Source organism: Cervus canadensis, chromosome 30, assembly GCF_019320065.1.
Source record: "Cervus canadensis isolate Bull #8, Minnesota chromosome 30, ASM1932006v1, whole genome shotgun sequence".
In the NCBI taxonomy this organism is placed as follows: Eukaryota; Metazoa; Chordata; class Mammalia; order Artiodactyla; family Cervidae; genus Cervus; species Cervus canadensis.
Window position 1 is genome coordinate 20,827,313 of NC_057415.1, and position 10,640 is coordinate 20,837,952.

At 38.2% G+C, this 10,640-nt stretch overlaps 1 pseudogene; it reads left to right on the forward strand.

The window, feature by feature from the left end:
• Positions 1 to 272: 272 nt before the first annotated feature.
• LOC122431782 lies at positions 273 to 9,671 on the forward strand (annotated as a pseudogene).
• Positions 9,672 to 10,640: the final 969 nt, after the last annotated feature.

Consider the following 10,640-nt stretch of genomic DNA (forward strand, 5'->3'; position numbering starts at 1 on the left):
TAAATTGTTAAATATTTTTGGAAAGCTGTTTTCTAATTAATGTTGGATATCTCTGGCAGAGAAGTGTTGCTTGCTTTTGTTTGTTTTACACCTGCAGTTTCTGCAGGTAAATAACAAATGAAAGTCAAGGACAGAAGTTTGAGTAAGTTGTACCTAATTGCAGGGTGGTAAGGGAGTGTGATTTAGGAGAAATGTTCAGAGAAGAAGGAAAAGACACAGGAGCTAGGGGAGTTGTGAGACCAGGGTGGGTGTGAACTTTGGGGGCAAATGGGATGATCGCTGATGGAGCCAGGGACCAGGAAGAAAGAGCTGAGAAGAAGCCCTGTTCGGCAGCTGGCAGCAACAGGGAGACTGAGAGTGGACACCTGGCAGAGAGGTAGGGGCAGGAGCTCCGTTCAGGGGTATGGGAGAATGGGTGCTGAGGGGCTCCAGGCAATTCGTGTGGATCCTGTCTCATGTAGTGCCTGCAAGTACACTTGGCTCCCTTCCAGACTGACCAGACTGATGCATCTAAGAGGGCAGTGAGCAGCAAAGGGGCTCTGATCTCTTACCTCCTTGCAATCAGAACTGGGGGCCTCCAGCCTCACTAGTGGGGGAGAGGTTGTGCACAAGCCAAGGCCAGAGGCGGCAGAGGCAGCGACAAAGTCTCCAGCCCAAGCTGGGTGGAGGTCACCCTTGGCCGAGACCAAGCACAGCCCAGATCTAAAATCTTTGAAATTTGGAGGGAAAAAAAAAAAAAAAGGCCTTTCATGCAAAGCGCACAGATATGATGTCCCCACTAGCAATGCCTCACAGTCACCACAAAAGAAAAAAGGAAAAAAGAAAAAAAATTAACTTTTGCTACTCTACCCCCAAATCCTCTTCATTGCTTAGTAAGACTCAATCTCCGTGGGTGCAGAAAAAAGGAAAGGAAGGCTGTCTTTGTGGAAAGTGAAGAGGAGCCCAGAGAAACATGGATTGGGATCATAACTGAAAATTAGTCTCTTCCTCTATCTTCAGTTTGTTGAATTCAAGCAATGTGGATTCCCCAATCCACAGTCAAGGATGAGATGTGGGAAGTCACTTGACTTAATGCTCTGCTGTCACCATCTTGAAATTCTAAACAATTTTATTTTTGAACTTGGATTTTGCAGTGAAGTCCATGAGATAATGGAGTGTGCGTGTGAGCAGAAATCTCTGCAGTGTGTATCCTTCATCGCTTGCTGCCAGGTATTCATCATTTGCAATGTCTTGTGGACACGGAGCTCTGATGGATACGTGAAGTTCAGAGGAGCTCAAAGTGAATACCAGGTAAGTGTGTGATATCTTGACTGAGTAATGGAAGAAGGCTGATAGTGCTGAGAGGATGCACATTATGTTTCACTTGCTCACTTGCTTCATCAAATGCAGAAAGCACTGGCTTCTAAGAAACCACCATGGCACCCTATCCTACTCTATCCATTCTTAACCTCTAGGAGCCAACCACTTATTCTGCAAATGCTGACACGAACAAAAGAGGGAGAGATGGAACAGCCCACAATTCCTTCTTCAGTGCTTCTTTACTTTTCAGTGAGCAAAGGTAGAGTGCTGATAAAGTGTGCATGGAGAGAATCCATTGTGTGCAGGATTTTTACTGTAAGAGCAAAATATATGTGTACAAGCCACAAAATGAACATTGTGTGCTTTCAATGATTCATATACAGGTTAAAGTTCTAATAGCTATACTTAATGCTGGCAGTACCAGTTTTCTATAAAGGTAAATGGTAGAATTCAAGCTAATCGTTTGAAACTTTAATTTTTCTCTACTTAAAGTGAAAGTGAAGTTGCTCAGTCGTGTCTGACTCTTTGTGACCCCATGGACTGTAGCCTACCAGGCTCCTCCGTCCATGAGATTCTCCAGGCAAGAATACTGGAGTGGGTTGCCATTTCCTTCTCCAGGGGATCTTCCCGACCCAGGGGTCGAACCCAGGTCTCCCGCATTGCAGACAGATGCTTTACCATCTGAGCCACCAGGGAAACCAGTTCTCTACTTAGCATGATATTAAATAGCAAATTTTTAAAAATCATAAGATAAGAGAGACACTATGGAAGAAAATGAAAACACATCATATGTTCATATACTTGACAGTACTTTTATCCTTGCAAAGGACCTACATTTTCATCTTCATCTGGAAAATTGTGTATCCAATTCATCTATAATCAGCTATCTACCAAAGCCACCAAGAGCCGTACTAGGTTCTTTTAAGGATGAGAATATAGAACATTACAGACAAATTCTCTCTCTTGCTATATAAACTTTGGCCACAAATCTTTATCTGGTCTTTGGCTGTGAATGGGACGAGACCACAAATGATCTTCTAAAATTCCTTTAGATTAAGGTCTGCAGAAAAACAGTTCTGCACACAGCATGCTGCATACCTACTTTATTTAGAACTCCAGTTTCCACTAAGCCGCCAAAAGATGAGTACGTCTCGAATGTGAGAGGTATCACCAGGCCTTTACTAGCTGCAAGGATGTCAGAACCCACTTGAGTAACCAAATGGCAAAGTGCCCAAGAGAGAAACTGCTGCTGACCATGTCTATTTATAATCGTTTTTCTCTTTCCATTGAAATCACCACCATATACCACATCACCTGCATTATATATTTCTTTTAAAAACTAATTTTATTCATTTTAAAATAAGTAATGTATAAACATGGTTCAAAATGAGCAATCTTAGAGGGAGTTTTCTCTGATCAGGATAAAATAACTTAAATTTTTTTTTAATTAATAAATTCATTTATGTTTGGAAATTAAGTAGCACAATAGTTCTGTTTTGAATTTGAAAATAAAAATAAACACAAAGCTGGATATGAAAACATCATAGAGTTTACTTAGGAAGTGTTCTCAGGAAGGAGAAGTGAGAGAATGGAAAAATCCAGACAGGAAAACTGGAGAAGTCGATAATGTAAAGGTGTCTGGTTTGTCCAATCACGACTTGATTTTTCAGTGACCTGCAACAAGCACATAAAAAGCCTCCCAAAACTTTCTCCTGAAGGAGGGAAGGGTGGGACCATCATACACCAGTTCCAATAGGCCATGGAGTTGTCAAATTCTCTGTATTTGGGAGTTGAATTTGTGCACAAGTCAAGAAGTCTTCCAAAGAATTGAGGATAGCTGGAGCAGAAATTAGAACACATATCTGGTTCTTACTTGAGGAGGGAGAATGTCCTCACAACAGCATTCACCGCGCTGAGTCTGAAATTAGAGCAAATTGGGAGATGAAATGTGAGTGCCAGGAGCATCAGGTACAGCCTATAAAAGAAAATAATCACAATGAAAAATAGAAATATTTTTAATTGAACAATGATAAAAATACATGACAAATCTTCTGAGACACAGCTAAAGCTGAACTCACATGCATAAATTGAAACAGTGGAAAAACTAGAAATCAAGGAGTTTAATATCTATCTCACAGAGTTAAAAAGAGAAACTCAGATTAATGCAACAGATAGTAGAAAATAAGAATTAGAAAGGTACAAACAAAAAAATAGCAATATAGGAAATAACTGCACACACAGCAGTAGAATCAACAAAGCCCCAAAGAAAAGGGGGGCAAGAATGATCAAGAGACAGAAAATACTGTACAAGTTATGATCATCAAAAATAAAAGATGAGATACTGCTACAGACCTTTACGTACATTTAAGAGATGAGTCGGACGTCCTTGGTGGCACGGCGGATAAGAATTAGCCTCTCAGAGCAGGGGACACAGGCTCAGTGTCTGCTCCAGGAAGATCCCACATGCCACAACTCCTGAGCCCGCACTCGAGAGATCGAGAGCCGCAACTCCAACTACGGAGCCCACATGCTGCAACTACTGAAGCTCACGCGCCTAGGGCTTGTGCTCAGCAACAAGAGAAGCCACTGCAATAAGAAGCCTGCCCACCACAGTGAAGAGTAGCCCCTGCTCACTGCAACTGGAGAGAGCCCCTGCAAAGCAAGGAAAACCCAGTGCAGGCCAAAATAAATATAAATAAATAAATATATTTTTTAAAAAAGCTCCAGCTCCAAAACTAGCAAAACAACAATAATAAAAAGATGAGTGGACCTTATGCCAAACTTTATACCAGTGAATTTGAAAAGGTAGATAAAACTGATTAATCCCCATAAAATATTAATTGTCCAAATTAACAGAAGAAACAAAAATTGAACAGTCTTATATCTAAAAGAGAAACTGAATCAATAATTAAAAACTTTTTCACAAGAAAAAAAAAATTTCAGAACTAGATGACCTTATCAATGAACTGTATTAAAAATTCAATGATGAAATTATACCAGAACTATACAACCTCTTCTAGAGAACAGAAAACAATAGACTACACCTGTATTTCTCTTATGAGAACGGTGTAACTTGATATTAACTCTGACAAAGACATTACAATAAAGGAAAACTATAAAACAATACCCCTCATAAAATAAATGCAAAAATACTCTGCAAAAAATGGTAATCCAAATACAGTTATATTTAAAAACAATAGAAATAATAAAAAGTTGAGGTTATGCTAAGACTGCATATGTTGGTCAATGTAACTCATCACATTAGTGGAAAGAAAGAAATGAATCAATATCATCATCCTGTGGTTCAGTCGCTAAGTCATGTCTGATTCCTTGAGACCCTAGGGACCATCACCTGCCAGGCTCCTCTGTCCATGGGATTCTCCAGGCAAGAATACTGGAGTGGGTAGCCATTTCCTTCTCCAGGGGATCTGCCCGACCCAGGAATCGAACTCAGATCTCCTGCATTGCAGGTGAATTCTTTTAGTGACTGAGCCTCCAGGGGAGTCCAATCATCATCCTAATAGGTGCAAAAAATGCATATAAAAATTTTAAAAAAACAAGCAGAAAAACACACTTCCCAGCAGTCTAGTAATAGAAGGATATGTCCATATCTAATAAGTGGCATCTGTATATACCTCCATCAAATATCAAACTTAACTATAAAAAGTTAACAATCTTGCTCTTTTGAGATCCAGAGGAAACAAGGATCACTTGAATTTGATATTGTTCTTGAGGTCCTTACTAGTGCAACATGGCAAGAGAAATAAAAAAATGCATTTAAAAATAAAATATATCTTACAAAAATATGAGAATTAGAAGACATTATTTGTATACATATGCTTAGTAAGTAGAAAAGAGGAACCTACAAATAAATTATTAGAATTTATGTGTACTTAGAATGCTGAATAAAAAGTCAATTGCATTAAAATAAATCAGCAAAAGCATAATAAGAAAAATATTATAAACTTATTACAGTACAGTACTATATTATGTTAGTTGGGTACCTAGGCTAACTTTGTTGGACTTACAAACAAATTAGACGTATAAACATGCTCTTGGAATGGAACTCATTCATATGTAGGGGACTTACTGGACCGAGTCCTCTTCATCAGTAAGAGTAAAATGGCAGATCACAAAACAGCAGAAGATATTTGCAACATATGAAAACAAAATAGCACTCAGAATATATAAAGAGCTTTTAAAAATCAATTGGAAGACAACCAAATAGATAAATAAGCAAGTCACATGAGGAAAAAGTCACCAAAAAAAAGTCACATGAATATTCAAATGGCCAAGAAACTTATTAATCTGCAAGGAGATGAAAATTAAAACCCCAATGTGATACAAATATATACCTACATGAATTTTGAAATTATAAAGACTCAAAAGTAAAAAGGATGTGGAGCAACTGGAACTCTGGTGGTGATGCAGATCAATTCAACCATTTTGGAAAAAAGATTGAATTACCTAGTAAATTTGAAGAGTAACATATCATAAAACACAGCATTTTCATTCCTTGTGATGTACCCTAATGCTGATTAATGCCTATTATATGTCAGGAACACTCCCAGGAGCTTTGTAAACCTTAATTCTAATACTTCCTATGAACCTATGAACTCTAATACTTGCTATGTTCCTTCAGAGGAACCGTGAATAATTCCTATGGTATTATTTCTCCCGTATTTGGAACAACTAATAACTAGCTTAAAGTCACATTGCTAGCAGCAATAAAGGGGAGACTCCAACTTAAATCAACCCAAATTCAGACCTCAAGAATGAGCGTATATTTCACTCATTTGGTATGTATGTCATTATATGAAATAGTCACTATCCTAACACACTTTATGTATCTCTCTGTCTTTTCTAAAGCATCTGCAGCTACACAGATGAGAACTGCCCCTTTGTCTTCAGGAGAAATAGACAAGCAGAGCCAAGGAGTTGATGCCTTTCTGATCAGTCCTCAGCAAAGTAATGGACGTTGGAGAATAAATATTATCTTTTCTTCATCTGGAGTAGATCATTTTAAGCTTGTTCCACCTTATCTCCCTGAAGTCCTCAACAAAACTGAGTCCTGGCCTCCTGCTTTTCTCCCATCCCTGTCTCACTTCCCGCTCTCCTACCAGGCCTAACTGGGATCAGCTTCCAAATAAACCGCTTGCCCTGGAGTTCTCTCCAAGTCTGTGTTGGAACCCAACTCAAAAAGCCAACTTTACATAAAGATAGTAACCAACTTCTTATATGGCAGCATTAAGTTTCTTAAATTGCTGTGAATCATTTGATATTGATATCATACGTGCATGTGTCCGTCCTAAGTTGCTCCAGTATGTCTGACTCTTTGGGACCCTTTGGACCATAGCCCACCAGACTCTTCTGTCTGTGGAATTCTCTGGGAATGAATACTGGAGTGGGTTGCCATTTCCTCCTCCAGGGGATCGCCTGGACCCAGGAATCGAACCTGCCTCTCTTATGTCTCCTGCCTTGGCAGGTAGGTTCTTTACCACAAGTGCCACCTAGGAAGCACTTAATGATATCAGGAACCACATTATTCATTATGCATTGAAGGAATCAATCATTAATGAAATTATCTCCCTTCTTTCCTAAAATATTCCTGCAGAAGTTTGCCAAAAGTCTAAAATTTCTACTACTAAAATTTATTATTTTGGCATTAAAGGAATAGTTTTCAAATTACTGAAAGTAACACAGATCTTATAGACGAAACGAATACAACTTTGTAAAACAACTATACTCCAGTTTTAAAAACAACTGACACTGATCTTTTTTAATTAAGCAGAACCCCTATATATAATTAAAAGAAAAATCAGGATTCTCTCTTGAAAAAGAATATGGGGGTTCCTGGATTTCATGCACTGGACTTTCATTTCCTTAATATCCTTCTAGAGAACCTGAAAGCTCTAGAATATAGTCAGAATAGCTCTGAGTTTTGGAATTAAATTCCCAAGAAATTTTTTTTTCATGTCATGACATCTTTCATGTCACTTGTTCAACACAAAATGCCATAGAAAGAAGAGAGAACTTTGACCACTGTGTTGATGGGATTTAACCAGGAGCTTTATTCTTCTTCTGTAATGAATAATCCTGCAGAATCATTAATCAGTTATAGATAAAAAAACAACAACCAAAAAAAGTGGCTAAGACTGGTAAAGAATCTGCTGCAATGCAGGAGACCCATGTTGGATCCTTAGGTCAAGAAGATCCCTTGGTAAAAGGAATGGCTACCCAGTCCAGTATTCTTGCTTGGAGACTCCCATGGACAGAGGAGCCTGGTGGGTTACAGTCCATGGGGTCACAAAGAGTTGGACACGACTGGGTGATTAAGAGGGCTAGAAACATGCCCCAAATAACACAGGTGATGATGCAGGAGCTGAGATTTGTTTCTATTGTTTGTCATTTCAAAGTTCATATATTTTATATAATTCACTACAAGAAAGCCAGCTATTAGTGAAACCACGGGAAAAACAAGCAGAGTTACCTTTCTTATTAGAGTAATTGAGCAAAGATGGATCCAGAATGTTTCCACCAAGGAAAATGCTCCATGAAATGAGAGTGAATATCCACAGGTATCCCTCCTCCTATCTCTACTTCAGTCTCATGCTAGAAAGATTTGAAAGGCAAGCAAGACAAATGAGAGCACAAAAAGTTACATTTTCATGTGTCTGCATTCACCTGGTCTATGTATACCCATTCTGTACACCTTATCTACACCAGTCACTTGATCCTTAACATACCTTTCCCTGGCTGCAGTGTTTTGAATGAAAAGGTAAGAAAAAACAGAAAAAGCAGAAAGAGAAGTGGAAATACTAATTGCTACAGTCTGAGAGGCACTGATGGCTTGGATGTGAATGTGAAAATGGAGACAAAGAGGAAGAATCGGGACATGATTTGAACAGAGAATTGAGAAGACATGCTGATGAAATGGATGGTGGTTGAGGTAAATGTAGGAAACAGAGGTGATGCAAAGCTTCTGATTTAGTCAAGGAGGTATATGATGATGTGGATGGGAAGGCCTAGATGAGAAGGTTGGGAAAAGAAAAGGTGAGGAGAGGTGAAAATCAGAGTTCTGTTTTTTTCCAGATGCCCCCAGCATGCAGGTAAAGACACCAGAGAGTTGGCAGAAACTGCAGAGAAAGGAAGGTTAAGAGAGAGTTTGTTGTTAAGATGAATGATATCTAACCAGCAGAGGAAAGTAAATTGATAATGTGGGGGGATAAGGAGGGGGGGAAAGGAAGTAATTGCTTGAGAAAAGCCTCCCAATTTGAGGGTTAGAGCAGCCAAAAGACAAGTGAGTTGAGGGAGTTACTTGTAGGTAAAAAGGCAAGATCACGAGCCTAAAATGAGGAGTGGCAGGTGAAGGCGATGTCTGAGAACTTAGAAACCTAGAGGTGTGGAAAGTCACTTTAAAAGCAGCAGAGCATTAACACTCAAGGAACTAGTTCTTCACCCTCTGGAGTTTTAATGGTTGCACCTAACTTTAGAGTTGGAAAAAAAACTGGATGTGGGAATTTTGGAGAACTACAATTAGGGGAAAATTTGTATACAAATGAATATGTGGCCATTAAATTGGAGCTCATGAAATCCAGAGCATCACAGCTACATTTGACTTTATTCCACTTTCTACGATCTGTTAGGATCTGGAGATGGTATACCTCAAGCTTATTATTCTGGCCCTTGTGGTAAATAAAACACTATGGTGATAGAACTGCTGGGACCTATTTTGGAAGATTTGTTTGATTTGTGTGACAGAACATTTTCTCTTAAAATGGTTCTCGTGATAGCTATCCAACTGATTTCTCACATGGAATATTTCCATTCAAAGAAGTTGATAAACAGAGATGTAAAACCCAAGAACTTCTTAACAGGCTGTCCGGGAAACAAAACCCAGCAAGTTATTCATATTATAGATTTTGGTTTGTCAAAGGAATATATTGATCCAGAGACAAAAAAACACATACCATACAAAGAACACAAAAGCCTTACAGGGACAGCTAGATATATGAGCAGATATATGAGCATAAACACGCATTTAGGGAAGGAACAAAGTAGAAGAGATGACTTAGAAGCTTTAGGTCACATGTTCATGTATTTTCTGAGAGGCAGTCTTCCTTCACAAGGTTTAAAGGCTGCCACATTGAGAGGTAGCAGAAAATTGGAGATACAAAATGAGCCACACCAATAGAAGTGTAATGTGAAAATTTTCCAGCAAAAATGGCAACGTATCTTTGTTATGTAAGAAGGCTAGATTTTTTTTGAAAAACCAGAATATGACTACCTAAGAAAACTTCTTACTGACTTGTTTGATTGAAAAGGATATATGTTTGATTATGAATATGACTGGATTGGTAAATAGTTGCCTACTCCAGTGGGCGCAGTTCAGCAAGATCCTGCTCTGTATGTTAAATACAGGAGCACATCCACACAGAGATAAGATACAATCCAATGATCAGGTTTGCTGTCCTTTTAGATATGAAATATCTTAATTTATTTCTGTATTATCTTCTCACTGTTTATAAATGTATTTGGTGTTTTATCATGCCCAGATAACAGTTTTATATGTGCATGCATTTGTGCATGTGTTTGCATATGTGTGTATACATACTTATAGATACATGTTGAATGATTAAAATACATATCCTTTTCTTCTATAAAACAGACTGTATACAGACATATTAGGGATAAAAATGCACATATTTTCAATAGATAGGCTATTTCCCCTAATGTTCAGATTAAAATTGTTTAATCATAAATCCTGATTAGTGGTGTTAGCATAAACTTGGAGAATATTGTTCTGTTAGAATGGAAGTGTTTGGATACCCTGTTGTAATGAATTGTAATAGTAGTTGTTCTTTCTAACTGTAGTCTAGTTTAGTGAATAAATTATTTACTGAGTTCTGTTCTTTGAAAGCTACTGCTCTCCACATTGCAGAAATGCAGAAGTAAGTAAAAACATATAACCTGTGAGAAATGACTTTGTAATGAGTGGTTAAGAGCTCACTGAACCTCTGGAATCAATCAGACCTGGATACGGCAGGTTACTCATTCACTCAAAACCTCAGTTCTCAGCTATAAAATAGAAATAATATTTGTTAATTCCTAGCATGTAGTAAGCTTTCATTAAGTTTCAAGTCTTGTGGCTGGTGTTCCTGTTATCATTATTACAATAAATTCACAAAAACTACATAGCAATGCAGAATAAACTTCACCATGGGAGATACCTTAATAAAGTGCCATGAAGGATCATTGGAATCTGTAGGATTTATAAAGATTTGATGCAAAGGTGGTTTTTGAGATGAGCATGAAGAATGAATGGAATTTTTAAAGGCAGG